Source organism: Palaemon carinicauda, chromosome 28, assembly GCF_036898095.1.
Source record: "Palaemon carinicauda isolate YSFRI2023 chromosome 28, ASM3689809v2, whole genome shotgun sequence".
Classification (NCBI taxonomy): domain Eukaryota; kingdom Metazoa; phylum Arthropoda; class Malacostraca; order Decapoda; family Palaemonidae; genus Palaemon; species Palaemon carinicauda.
This window is the reverse complement of record NC_090752.1, coordinates 82,235,661-82,249,049: the sequence shown is the minus strand read 5'-3', so window position 1 is coordinate 82,249,049 and position 13,389 is coordinate 82,235,661. Positions and strand designations below refer to the sequence as shown.

At 45.2% G+C, this 13,389-nt stretch overlaps 1 pseudogene; it reads left to right on the top strand.

The window, feature by feature from the left end:
• The first annotated feature begins 11,543 nt into the window (after positions 1-11,543).
• LOC137621363 (piggyBac transposable element-derived protein 4-like) lies at positions 11,544-12,924 on the top strand (annotated as a pseudogene).
• Positions 12,925-13,389: the final 465 nt, after the last annotated feature.

The following is a 13,389-nucleotide window of genomic DNA, read 5'->3' as shown; positions in this document are numbered from 1 at the left end:
AACAAAATATCGTATTTGGGGTATTCAGATATCGCGGTATTTTCGAAATTTTGCGGAAAATCCGCAATATGTTTATAGATATGGGTTATGAAAAAAACCCGCGAAGTGGTGAATCCGCGATGGTCGAACCGCGAAGTAGCAAGGGCTCACTCTACTGCGAACGCTAAAATTAGCAACGTTATCAATGACACACAGTGTTACCAACGTTGACGAATGGTACACAGAGTTACCAACGGCACGATGACATTACTAAATATTTCCATACGTATTTTAAATAATTTGTCCATATAAGTTTTACTCAATATATAAAAAGTACAAAAAGGGCACAGAACCTAACAAACCCACCTAACCTAACCTAGTAGTATGACAGGTCACAAACCTCAGGTATTTACTGAAAACGGTAAAATTCTCCATGTTACGAATGATACACAGATTTACCAACGGTACGGTGACATTGCTAACGATAGCAATGTTAGATATTTCCATACGTATTTCAAATAATTTTTCCATATAACTTTTACACAATATATAAAAAGTACAAAAAGGGCAGAGAACCTAACAAACCCACCTAACCTAACCTAACCTAGGAGTTCCCCAGTCACAAAACATATAATGACTATTGAGGAATGACTTACCTTTATGAAAAAGACGTCGAAACTTGCAGGTCACGGGAGGGTGAGACTGACAGCTTAACTCCTATGACTAGGATGAGGATGGTTTGTGGGGCCAATGTTTATGTAAAAATTGGTTTGCAAATATTATTATCTACCATAGGGGTAGACAACTTTTTCCCAAAAATTTACCTTTTTAAGAAGTAACGGTATAACCACAACGACGTTTCTTCTTGGTTTTAGGTATGCTGGTTTCGGTATTACAATAAAACACGTGAATGTCTTTCCTATAAGATAGGAGGGAACGGCACTTGGGGCACTGTAAGCGATGAGGAATTACGTTGTGTGCTATCAGGAAATTATCAACATTGGTTGAAGAATCATAAAAATCACCATGGAATTTAGCAATTGCTTTTAGGTACGGAATACTGCAGCCGTTACAAGTTTCTATATCTTACTCCATCGAAAAATACGAAAAATACGAAAAAATAAATCTCACTTGAAATGACGGACACCCTACTATGGCCTAGGTTTCAAAGGAAAAGGATTTGGTGGGAGGGGTATGAACAGACCACTCAAAGAGATAACGGAAGGGGGGTAGGGAAATATCAGTTGACAACCCCCTTGTGTAAACTTTGATTACGTATCGGTTCGTGATTGGTTAAGGGAAAAACAACGGAGTCTAGAGGGTAAACATAAATGATTGGATAGGGAACTAGTCTAGAGCATGTATTTATGTGAAACCGGGGAGTGAAATGGAAATAACAAAAGAAATAAACCCAAAATAGGAAGATAAAATGGAATGTATGATAAATAATATTGAATGGGAATATAAAATGAGATAATTTTAAAAGGAATACGATAATAAAACTAGTAATTGGAGGGGGAAAAGCTTTTGCGCAGGTCGAAAACTGGTATGCACGAATGTATGTATGTACGGATGCTAATGTTAGCATGGAATGCTAACATTTGATCTACATCTGACGTTGGCAGCACTAGTTACTGTATTTTTTCATGAAATAATCTTTGCAACGGGGCCTCCAAAGTTTATCCAGATATACTGTTTTGTATTTTCCTCCGATTATAATACATTCAAGAAAGTAATGTATAGAGAAGAAAAGGTTTGTTTTACGATTATATATTGTTTCCCCAGTATGTTTTCCCCACCCAAAACCCTGAGTTCCCACTGGGGGTCCCCCATTATCGTAGTATATAGAACGTCTATTTTTGGGTGAGATAGCCATGTCGTCCTGATTAAAGTTTCCTTCAGTAGCTTCCTAGGGTATATTTAACTACAGTGGATATTCCCAGAGAATTAAACTAAATGTTATCACAGAATTCTAACTTCTGGTGCGAGTACCCTAAAGGTTTCCCTCTAGGATATCGTATACTGTATCAGCAGGGGACGCATGTATTAACACGCCACATAGCTATCTGCACCCCATATAGAGTTAACGCTTCGATATGGGAAGGAGGCTGAGTAACTGAGGAGCCGTTCCAAAGTTACTCTCATTCGTGGCTACTTTTGGTACTCGAGACGTAAAAAACGGGCGCCATTGTTAAATGACGTCACGTCCGTCTTCATCCTGAGCCCAGCTCCTACCAATCTCCGCGATACAGTAGGTCAGGGAGGGGCCTGAAAGGCTGAACTAGAATAGACGGGAGGGTCCATCAGGACGACATGGCTATCTCCCCCAAAAATAGATTTTTCGCTTCGCTCAAAATCCGTTTTTTGGGCTTAAGCCATGTCGTCCTGATGGAAGTGTACCAGAGAATTAATGTATCGTGGATTTTTTCCTTTAATCCAAGTGCCTAGGGCTTCGAGCAATATTCCTATGATCTGGAGACCGTAAAGACTATGACAATTTTTAGTAATTGTCCTTACCAGAGATTCTACGATGAACTGGTTTCCTGCTCCCCTGGCAGGGAAGTCCTGGTGGACAAGATGAATATCTCGAAGTGATTGGTGAAGAACTACTCACCTGGTGGAGAGGTCATGCTGGTCTCGGAGACAGATCAAAGGTTAATATTCGAGTAGGAATATTATCAGGACATAGGTGAGTATATGATATAAATACTTATATTATTCTTATGATCAGATAGGAAAGGGGTAAATGAAACTATAACAATCGTATATTTCTTAATAAAGAATAGGAACAAAAGGAGACACACATGGTAAATAAAGTAGACATTTTATTTCTAAGATTGCAAGTCATTATAGAAGTAACTACAATAATGATTATAGAATTTATTTACAATAATGAATAATGTACATAGAAAATGAAAGACGGTGATCTTGAGTCTGAAAAGAAAATATTGCTTTTCAGAAACACAAGTTCCCAGGGGAAAGCCAGTCTTTTTATAGTCCAAAAAACACTCCATGCTCGAGAGCATGTGGCACGCGTGTAAAATTTCTATGACATTTCACCTTGATGAAGAACAGTCTACAGCATTAGAAACACTAAGTGTCCATTAAATCACCATGTATCATGATAGGGTCAACACAGGCACCCGTAGTGTTAGAGTCCCTAATAACTTACTGTTCTATGCAGATTTAAGCAGCAGGTTTCATTACACTACCTGCAGCTACCACGAAATGTTTCACTTCGTGCACCTCTTTTGCGTAGTGCTTGAAGAACACGCGCGATGATTTCCAGCCTGTAAAACTCTTGAGGCTTTCGAGATCCATACTCTGGAAAAAATTCAGAGAAGAGGCGACTTTCCTAGGATCGTGATCTGCGGGTGTACTATCAGGATCCGCTCTGCGAATGAAGTAGGGGATTTTCGCTCTTAGTTGTTTCAGTGAAAGGTTGCTACCCGAGGTTTCTCCTTTGAAGAGTTATCCTCCACCGAAGTCTGAAGTTCTTCGAAGATAGACCTTAAGACTCTCCACTGGGCATAGAGAGACATCTTCCTTCAGGGGGCAGATTCTCCAGGGGCCCCATCTCTTGGTGGGCAATTCATTCTTGGCGAGAAACGATGGATCGGGGAAGAGGGTAAGATCTCCCGTATCGGTGAACAGTATATGACCCTCTTCTCTTGATAATGCCACTATTTCACTGACTCGGGCTCCCGAGGCGAGAGCAAAAAGGAAGATAACTTTTTGAGTCAGGTCTTTCAGAGGGCACGAATCGTTGTCCAGGCTAGAAGCAAAATGGAGCACCTTGTCCAGGGACCAGGAGATAGGTTTTGGTGGAGGTGGTGGGCATTTTATTGAAGATGTCACTGGACAGATTAATCTGGAAGGCGTATAGGAGTGGTCTAGTCAAGGCCGATTTACAAGTGGAAATCGTGTTGGCCGCTAAGCCTTGTCCATGAAGGGGAATGAAGAAGGACATGCAAAAATCAATGGTGATTTCCGTAGGATTTTTTGCCTTGACGAAGGAAACCCACTTTTTCCAGGAAGATTCGTACTGCCTTCTGGTAGACTCTGTCTTGTACTCCTCGAGGAAATCTAAGCTTTTCTTCGAGATCCCAAACCTTTTCTTTACGGCTAAGGAGAGAAAATCATGAGATGAAGGTCCCTGACTTTCAGTGATGAAGCGAAGACAGTCGACTTCTGTACTTGTTAAGAGAGGACTGGGCCCGGTAGGGGGATCACCGTGGGTTGCAGCTGCAGGACCAGGGGATACCAATTGCTCCGGGGCCACTTGGGAGCCACTAGGGCCGCTGTCCCTTTGAAGGTTCTCAGTTTGGATAGGACTTTCAGCAGAAGGTTGGGAGGAGGGAACAGGTAGATCTTGGACCATCTGTTCCAATCCAGGGACATGGCGTCCACCGCTTCTGCCTTGAGGTCCTCGGACGGGGCCACATATCGAGGAAGTTGATTGTTGTCGCTCGTCGCGAAGAGATCGATCTGAAGTTCCGGGACTTGGCAAGAGATGAAGGAGAAAGATCTTGCGTCTAGAGACCATTCTTACTCTATTGGGCTTGTCCTTGATAGAGCGTCCGCTGTCACGTTGCGGAATCCTTATAGGTGAACGGCAGACAGGTGCCATTTCTTCCTGTCTGCCAAACAGAAGATAGGTAGAAGCACCTGATTTATCTGGGGCGATCTCGAGCCCTGACGATTGAGACATCTGACTACCACCGAGTTGTCCAGAGTCCGACGGATGTGGATCGAGGGTGGCAGGGAGAGTTTCTTCAGGGTGAGAAGAACTGCCATGGCCTCCAAGATGTTGATGTGAAACGTCTTGAATAGGGGAGACCATGTTCCTTGAACCTGCTGTTGGTGGGAGGGACCTCCCCAACCCTCCAGTGAAGTGTCCGTGTGGATGTTGATCGATGGAGGCGGGTGTTGAAGAGGGATGGACCTTTTCAGGGCCTTTGCTTCCGACCACGGCTTTAGAAGTGAGCGAAGTCTGTTTGGAAGCCGTCTCTTGAGGTCTCTTCGAGCGATGGATGCGAATCGTCTCCAGACTCCCGCGGCATCCTTTAGCTGTGCGCGAAGCACTGGGTTTGTCACTGAGGCGAACTGTAGAGAGCCGAGAACTTGTTCCTGTTGGCGTCTTGAGATCCGTTTGGATTTTAGAAGCCTTCTGACAGACCCTGCTATTTCCTTCCTTTTCTTTGGTGGAATGGAAAGGCGGTGTGACTGAAGATCCCAATGGATTCCCAACCATTGGAACTTCCGAGCTGGAGTGAGGCGAGATTTCTCTGCGTTTATCTTGAAACCCAGATGCTCCAGGAAATGGGTGACTTTGTTGCAGGCTCTCAGACAATCTTCGGGCGATGTGACCAGACTAGCCAGTCGTCTAGGTAGGCCATCACTTGGACACCCTGAAGACGTAGCTGTTGGACGATTGCGTCTGCCAGCTTGGTGAAGATTCGTGGAGCCACGTTGAGCCCGAAGGGCATGGCCCTGAAGGCGTAACTTTTCCTTTGGAGTCGAAATCCTAGGTAGGAGGAAGCGTAGTGATTCATTGGAATGTGCCAATAGGCATCCGCCAGGTCTATGGAGACCGTGTAGGCCCTGTGAGGCAGAAGGGTCCTTATTTATTGCAGAGTCAGCATCTTGAATTTGTTGTTCGCAATGAACTTGTTGAGAGGGGACAAGTCTAGAATGACTGAGTTTAGTCTTTCTTGGGAACACAAAAGAGTCTCCCTTGGAACCTGGTTGACTTTACCCTCTTGATCACCTTCTTGTTCAAGAGCTCCAGGACATATTCTTCCAGGGGGGGTTGACTGTTGAAAGAATTGCTGGAAGGATGGGGGTGGTTGAGTCCAGCTCCAGCCCAGTCCTTTCTTGACGATGCTGTGTGCCCAAGGATCGAAGGTCCAACGATCCTGGAATTGGCGGAGTCTTCCTCCCACCAGAAGCACTTCATTGCTTCTGGTATCCCAAGGGTTTGCCACCTCGGTTGCTAGCTCCCCTTCCTCCTCTGCCGTTGGAGGGACGGCGAGAATAATCTCTGCCGGAGCCTCTGCCTGAGCCTCTACCTCTGGGACGAAAGGTAGTGGAATGCTGCTCATAGGCAGGGGTGAAAACCGGTGACTTGCGACACCACCGGTTGGGGGACCAGTTGGAAGGTCTGCTGTGGCTGTGCAGCCACTTGGGGAGTAGCGGGACCCGGAAACTGACGTCTTTGTTGACGTTGCTGGGGCCTAGGCTTCGAGGATTTCCTCTTAGGCTGAGGGCCATCGTCCTGAGAGGACTTCCTCTTTCGGGACATGCCCCACTTGTGGAGAAGGTTCCGATTCTCTGTGGCGGCTTTGTATACTATCTCTTTCACCAAGGCGGATGGGAAGAGATGTTTGCCCCAGATGTTGGAGGAAATCAGTCTCCGGGGTTCGTGTTTCACCGTTGCATTGGCAAACACAAATTCTCTACAGGCTCTACGAGCCCTAGCGAAGCTGTACAAATCCTTGGTCACAGTCGCCAGGTGTGACTTTGCAAGGACCATGTAAAAGTCCGGGACTCTGGTGTCCCCGGCCATGAGTTCTAGCTGTACCTGATGTGACAGCGAAGCAGCGAGTCTCTCCTTGGTATCCTGTTCCCTACAAAGGAGATGATCGTTCAGTCGTGGGAGGTCCTCGTTGAACTGACGACCGGCCACATCAGGTTCTAGTTTCCCGACCGTAAAAGTAAGCTGGATGTCTTTCCAGTACCTATCATTGGGGGGAAGAGTGAGGGAGAAGGGTCTGCACTCCTCCAGTGCAGGGCAAGGTTTCCCTTCCTCCACAGCCTTCATGACCGCTTGGAAGGCCTTTTCAACGAAGGGGAAGGTCGCAGTAGCTGGAGCAACAAAGGTTGGATGCTTTTTGCTCAGTGCTGGCATCTTGGAGTTGGTGAAACCCTGACTCTTCACTGCGTGAGCCAGCATAGCTTGGGCCTTTGCGATATCGAACACTATCACCTCCTTAGGTTCGGTCTCTTCTTTTGAGGCTGGTTCGGACCTGAGTCGGACGTAACAGTCCGGATAAGCCTCGAAGTTCGGGAAGAACTCCACTTCTTCCAGAAGAATAGAGCCGACCCTTTCACTAATAAAGATTTTGCCAGTTGTGATTGGCATGTGCTCGGCGTATCACCAAGGGTTAGCTTCCGAGCAGTGGGGGAGGTCCTTAACCGAAATCTTTTTCGGTTGTTTGAAGCCGACGAGAGTTGTCCGGAATTGTTCCCGAGTCTCTCTCAGCTTCTTGTCCATGAGGGCTTCTAGCATCCTGAAGACCTCTTGAGTGGCCGATGGAAGTGGATCCGGGGTGGCGAAAGTCGAAGGAACAGGTTCCTCGGATGTCACTGGGTCTACTGGGGGAGCTGGAGTGACCTCGTTCTCCGAATCAGGATATTCCACCTGATCTTCCTCATAGTCAAGCTCTTCGCCCATGAGGGTCTTCTCCGTACCTTCTGACACCTCCGACATACGTTCCACGTCGTCGGAATCGATATGGCATGTACGCATTGACTGAGCCATGACGATGTCAGGTTCGACCACCAGTTGGATGGTGGGAATCTGTTCTTGAGGGATCACCGAGTCCTTGGATGCTTTCGGGAAAAGCAAGGCCCTCATATCTTCATTTGGAAGATAAGGTCCAGAGGCGTTCTTTTGGAAGCCTCGCACCCATTTGCGCAGCTTCTCTCTAGCAGTGTCCCTTACCTCCGAGGTAGGAGGATTATTGAATGCTTCATCGAGGAGACTCTTGCAGACTGAACAGTTCTGTGGATCCCAGTATTTAAGGTCGCCTCTCTTGGCGGCGCAGGGGGCGTGGGTCTGGCACGCCTTGTGCCCGTAGAAGTCCGGCCGTTTAACTCCACAGAAGTTGCTCTCACACTTCATATACTCCTCCTGTAAAAGAAAGAGTTCATGAGTACATGGAAGGCATAAGAATGACTTACATTACTCTAGACTTAAGAATAACTTTATCTATAAATAGCATATTAATAATATGCTCAAGATAGATGAGCAGGAAGGAGGTAGATAGACACATGCTTGTGAATCCCGCCCAGCCGATTACCGTAACCTTATCCTTTGACAATTCCTTAGGACCCGAGGGTTCCAAAGGAGGGAAAATCCGTATGGATGAGCCAAGCTAGGCCTCCTTAATAGAGGAATTGTCCGCAGAGTGTAAAATGATCTGAGACTGCTCTGAGCCTAGTGAGGGAGAGGGGAAAATAGGATAAACCCCTTAGTCATATGTAGGTTCCGGCAAGCGACTGCACTGAGATGCACAGAGTATACTGGAAATGTTGTAATGTGCAACCATACAGCATAGCGACTATATTAGCTGGTATAACAATACCTATATGGATGTGGCCAGGCTATCTGGCTGCATCAGATTGACTGCCGGCATGGTGCCGGCAGCCGAGGAAGGGGTGCATGTCCCTTAGCGCCTTATTAGGGGACTCCGGCAGACCGACGGCACGCCGTAGACCGGTCCTGCTGGGTGTAAACATCAAGGAGGACACACTGAGCAACCGAGATGGACAACACGACAGTGGCGACCGCCGGCACAGCGGCGGATCGCCGGCAGGGGCGGCTGACGGCATGGTGAACCTTAGTTCAATTCATAAGATATATATATATGTATATATATATATATATATATATATATATATATATATATATATATATATATATATATATATAGGGCAGATACCTAGAATGGCGGCAATCAATGCCGGCAGGTAGGGGGGGGGGGGGTTGGCGGCAGTCTCCGGCAGTCGGCCGGCTGTCGCTAGGTAAACCAGGGGAAATATAAGGGGTGGGACGTCGACGGAAGGCGGCAGGCGGTAAGCTGACGTCCTAGAGGGGAGGTATCTTATGAATAGAGGTCACCTGAGGTAGTGGCGGCTGTCGCCGGCAGTAGAGGCGGCAAGGGACCGGCACCATAATAGAGAGAGAGAAAGGTAAGGAGGGAAGGGAGGGGTAATATCCAATACCACGCCGGCATCCGTCCGGAGGGAGTGCACTCATGATAGGAGTAGGTATTCCTATCATCCGGCGGCAGTGGTCCGGCAGACGGCCGGGAGCCTGAGGTAACCCAAGGGAGGGATAGAGAGCACTCAAAGAGGGGGAATCCTCCGCCGGCAGGATCGCCGCCGGAAGGACTGTCGCCGGCAACCACCCTTATAGAACGCTATGAAGGGTAAGTGTACCTGAGCGGCCAGCTCAGCAGAAGAACAAGGCTAGCCCTACCACTCCACCCAAGGGAGGAGTTGTAGGACCGAGGACAGGGGTGTGTAGGCAGGCCTACACCAAAGGGATAGAGTGGGGAGGGGAGTAAGGGTCTTTCTTAAAGTGGGTAGACTCTGTATGAGAGAGGCCACCAAGGCAAGGGAGAACACTCCCTAACCTAGGATAGGTAGCACAGATCAGGTACAGCACTGTCCTAAACTATAATAAGGCAGAATCTCCCCCCAGAGCCTAACCTAGATTAGGAGGACCATCTCCTAGGCTAGGAAGGCCTGGAAAGACACATCGCTAGTTGCAGAGAGGAAGGAGTAACCCAACCAAGACCAACTGGGGAGGTCTCAAGCACGACCCTAAGGGGGGTTCATTCCCTTAGGGTAGGCTGAGAAGCGATAAATAATCTGGGTGAAATCAAGATTCTCCCCATTATAGAATAAGGGAGAAGCAAGGTTACCCAGAGGGAATTACTCGTAGGTAAGGGGAATAGGAAGCATACAAGGGTTCCTACATTAGGTTAGGAGGGGGTTGGTACACGAACCAACACAGTCCCTTGTATGGTCCCCGAAGGCGAAAACACTTACATCACAGTAACTAGTATGTTTAAAAATGCCTAAATCTTCATAACTCAACTTAGGAACACTTGTATATCATGCATTAATGTGAGCACTAGGCTGTCAACCCTAGGGGCTAGGCTAGCGATCTAGTATGGGGTCGGTCAACGACCGTTGTCTAACGAGCGCTAATACACGATATAATAACTTCCTAGCTATGAAGACTAAATAACTAATAATATTAATTAGTTAAAGGACCGGAGAAGGCTGTTCTGGCTAACTAAATAAAGCATGCGACAAGAACAGCGGCGCCGTAATGGCGCGTCCGGTATCGGCACAGCTCCGCCACAAAACACAATATTTTACGAAAAGTAGAAGTTACTTTACGGCCGGAGCTTATTTAAACAATACTAGGACCTGGTACTCAACTTTCCAGAAGAAGGCGAGGCCGAAGGCTGAGACATAACGGCAAATGTAAGCAGATAAAGAAAGCACTTGGGAAAAATCCGACAGCGTTGGAGCTACAGACGAAAGGATGAAGACGGACGTGACGTCATTTAACAATGGCGCCCGTTTGTTTACGTCTCAAGTACCAAAAGTAGCCACGAATGAGAGTAACTATGGAACGGCTCATCAGTTACTCAGCCTCCTTCCCATATCGAAGCGTTAACTCTATATGGGGTGCAGATAGCTATGTGGCGTGTTAATACATGCGTCCCTTGCTGATATACGATATCCTAGAGGGAAACCTTTAGGGTACTCGCACCAGAAGTTAGAATTCTGTGATAACTTTTAGTTTAATTCTCTGGGAATATCCACTGTAGTTAAATATACCCTAGGAAGCTACTGAAGGAACCTTCCATCAGGACGACATAGCTTGAGCCCAAAAATGTATGTATATTTCTGAAACTCCATTTGCGACGGGAACGAGTGTCATTTTAGAAGAGAGCGTAATTTTTTCTATAAGAAAAAGTAGTTGTTTTCCTAGGTTATATTGCTCTGTAACACACTACAATAAAACCCTTACGGTTTTCTCAGATGGTCTTTGGTGTTGCCTGTTTCAATTTTGTGTGTGTACACACACATATATATATATATATATATATGTATATATATATATATATATATATATATATATATATATATATATATATATACATATATATATATATATATATGTTAGCGTGGTACTGTTATATACACACATTAGGTTTCTAGTCAAATGTCTCTTCAATGTGGTGTAATGTTAGACTTAGTAAGTTACTTCTTCTTCTGAATAAGTTTAAGTAAGTTAACTTTAAAACAGTTTATTTCTTTAAAAACAGTTATTAACATCTCCATCACAGGAGTATAGATGGTTTGGTCGGATGACCGTTCCGTATGACATCTTGACCAGAAAGTGACTAAAATATCCATATTGATGTGAAAGTCTAATTAGTTATTTCAGCACTTAATGATTTATTGTAAACACGACATTAATACCGGAAGGTACTTACATCCGTTCAAGAGACAACTCTTTCTCACGGCTTGGTTGTGTTTACTCTTCATGAAAAATGTTACATTGCATTTGAATAGCAGTGTCTTGAGTTTCGCATCCTGGTTAGGACTGACTATGGCATTTCTCACACTCGCTCCTAACTTCCATATTGACCTCTTAGGTCATGGATTTAAATATGTAATTTTACATACATTACATATATATATAATAGTACTTTTCATAAGGGCACCTTTCCAGATTATCACAACTGATTATTATGGATGATGAGAATGATAGGAGTTTTATCCAGTCAGAGACTGATGATGATGATAGCAATTATGATGGCTGTGATACTAGTGAGGAAGATAGTTCTACTGATGATGAAAGTGAGAATGATGATGTATCAGTTGATGAAAGTGATGATAATCCCGATAGTGATAGAAGTGATGAAGGAGACTGGATGAGGGTATTAGACATTGAAGTTGGATCACCTCCTGTAAGATTCACAGGCCATTGTGGACCAATGCATCCCCCAAAACACGATGCCCAACCAATAGAATACCTGAAGCTCTTTATTACAGATAGTTTTGTCCAGAAAATTGTTGATGAAACTAATCTGTATGCAAGTCAGTGGATCCAGTCCCATACTGAGTATCTTCAACAAAAGAAAAGGTCTATGGTCAACTTATGTATCAAACAAGGTCAAACATTTGTGAATGAAATGTTTGAAATGTTTGCTTTTTATTTTGAATATGGGGCTTATCAAGAAACCATCCCTGACGTCTTACTGGGATTGTACAAATCCAAGCCAGGCAACACCGTGGTTCTCTAACCACTTCAACAGAGAGAGGTTTTAAGTTTTACTCAAGTTTCTGCATTTTGCAGACAATTCAAAAATGCCACCACCAGATCACCCAACATATAAATTGTATAAAATACAACCAGTTATTGATCACTTCCAGAGAACTTTCAAAAGTCATTATTACCTTGAACGCAAAATATCCATTGGTGAAAGTATTATTGGCTTTAGAGGTAAGACCCCTCATTTGCGACAGTATATGCCAAACAAGCATCATGCTAGGTTTGGGATAAAGGTTTGGTGTTTATGTGAAGCAAGAACTAGCTATACTTATGCTTTTGTAATATATAGGGGAACAGCTGGTATGCAAGTAAGTGATAATGGGGCCACATATGACCTTGTTATGAGGCTTCTTGAGAAAGCAGGGTTATTTCATCGTGGTCATCACCTAGGTCTTGATAATTACTTTCCTTCACCTAAGCTATTTCAAGATCTTAGGAAAAATGTCACAACAGCAACTGGAACAGTTCGCACTAACCGTAAAGGATTGCCTATGGATGCTATAAAGAAAAAATTGAAAAACAAAGAGGTTTCAGAGCGTAGAAAGGGTCCTTTGTTATGTGTGACTTACAAGGAAGGCAAGAAAACACCTGTTCTTTTATTTACTTCCTCAAAAGCAGACTATAAAACTGTAAATGGAACAGGCAAACCTGACAAAATTGTTCCACATATTGTTGATGACTACAATCATGTCATGGGTGGTGTAGACATGAAAGACACCAAGTTGTACTCGTACCTATCTGAACGTAAGACACTAAAATGGACAAATAAGGGATGTTTTTCACCTGGTGTCGTTTGAGAAGCTGGTCCCCCGGGGGGAGACTCAAACTAAGAGCGGTTCAGTGGAACCTAAAAGAATTTTAGACCCCGCGGGAGTCCCCACACAAGATGGTCACGGTGTCCTCGGAGACGGAGGAAACCCTGAAGTGGTGGCACGACAGGACGAACACCCTCAAGGGAATGCCTTCGCGATCGATCCCTCGGAGTTGCTGCTATTCACGGACGCATCAAAGGAGGTATGGGGAGCCCATCTTCTCAACGAATCAGCGAAGGGGAAGTGGTCCCCCGAAGAAAGGAACCTTCACATAAACGTCCTGGAACTGATGGCGATTCAGAGGGCATTCGTAGAATTCGTCCACCTTCTCCGAGGAAACACGGTGGCTCTGATGTGCGACAATGCCACGGTGGTAGCCTATGTGAAAAAGCAAGGAGGACTAAAGTCGAAAGAGTTGTGCAGTCTCACGATAAATATCCTGGAATGGGC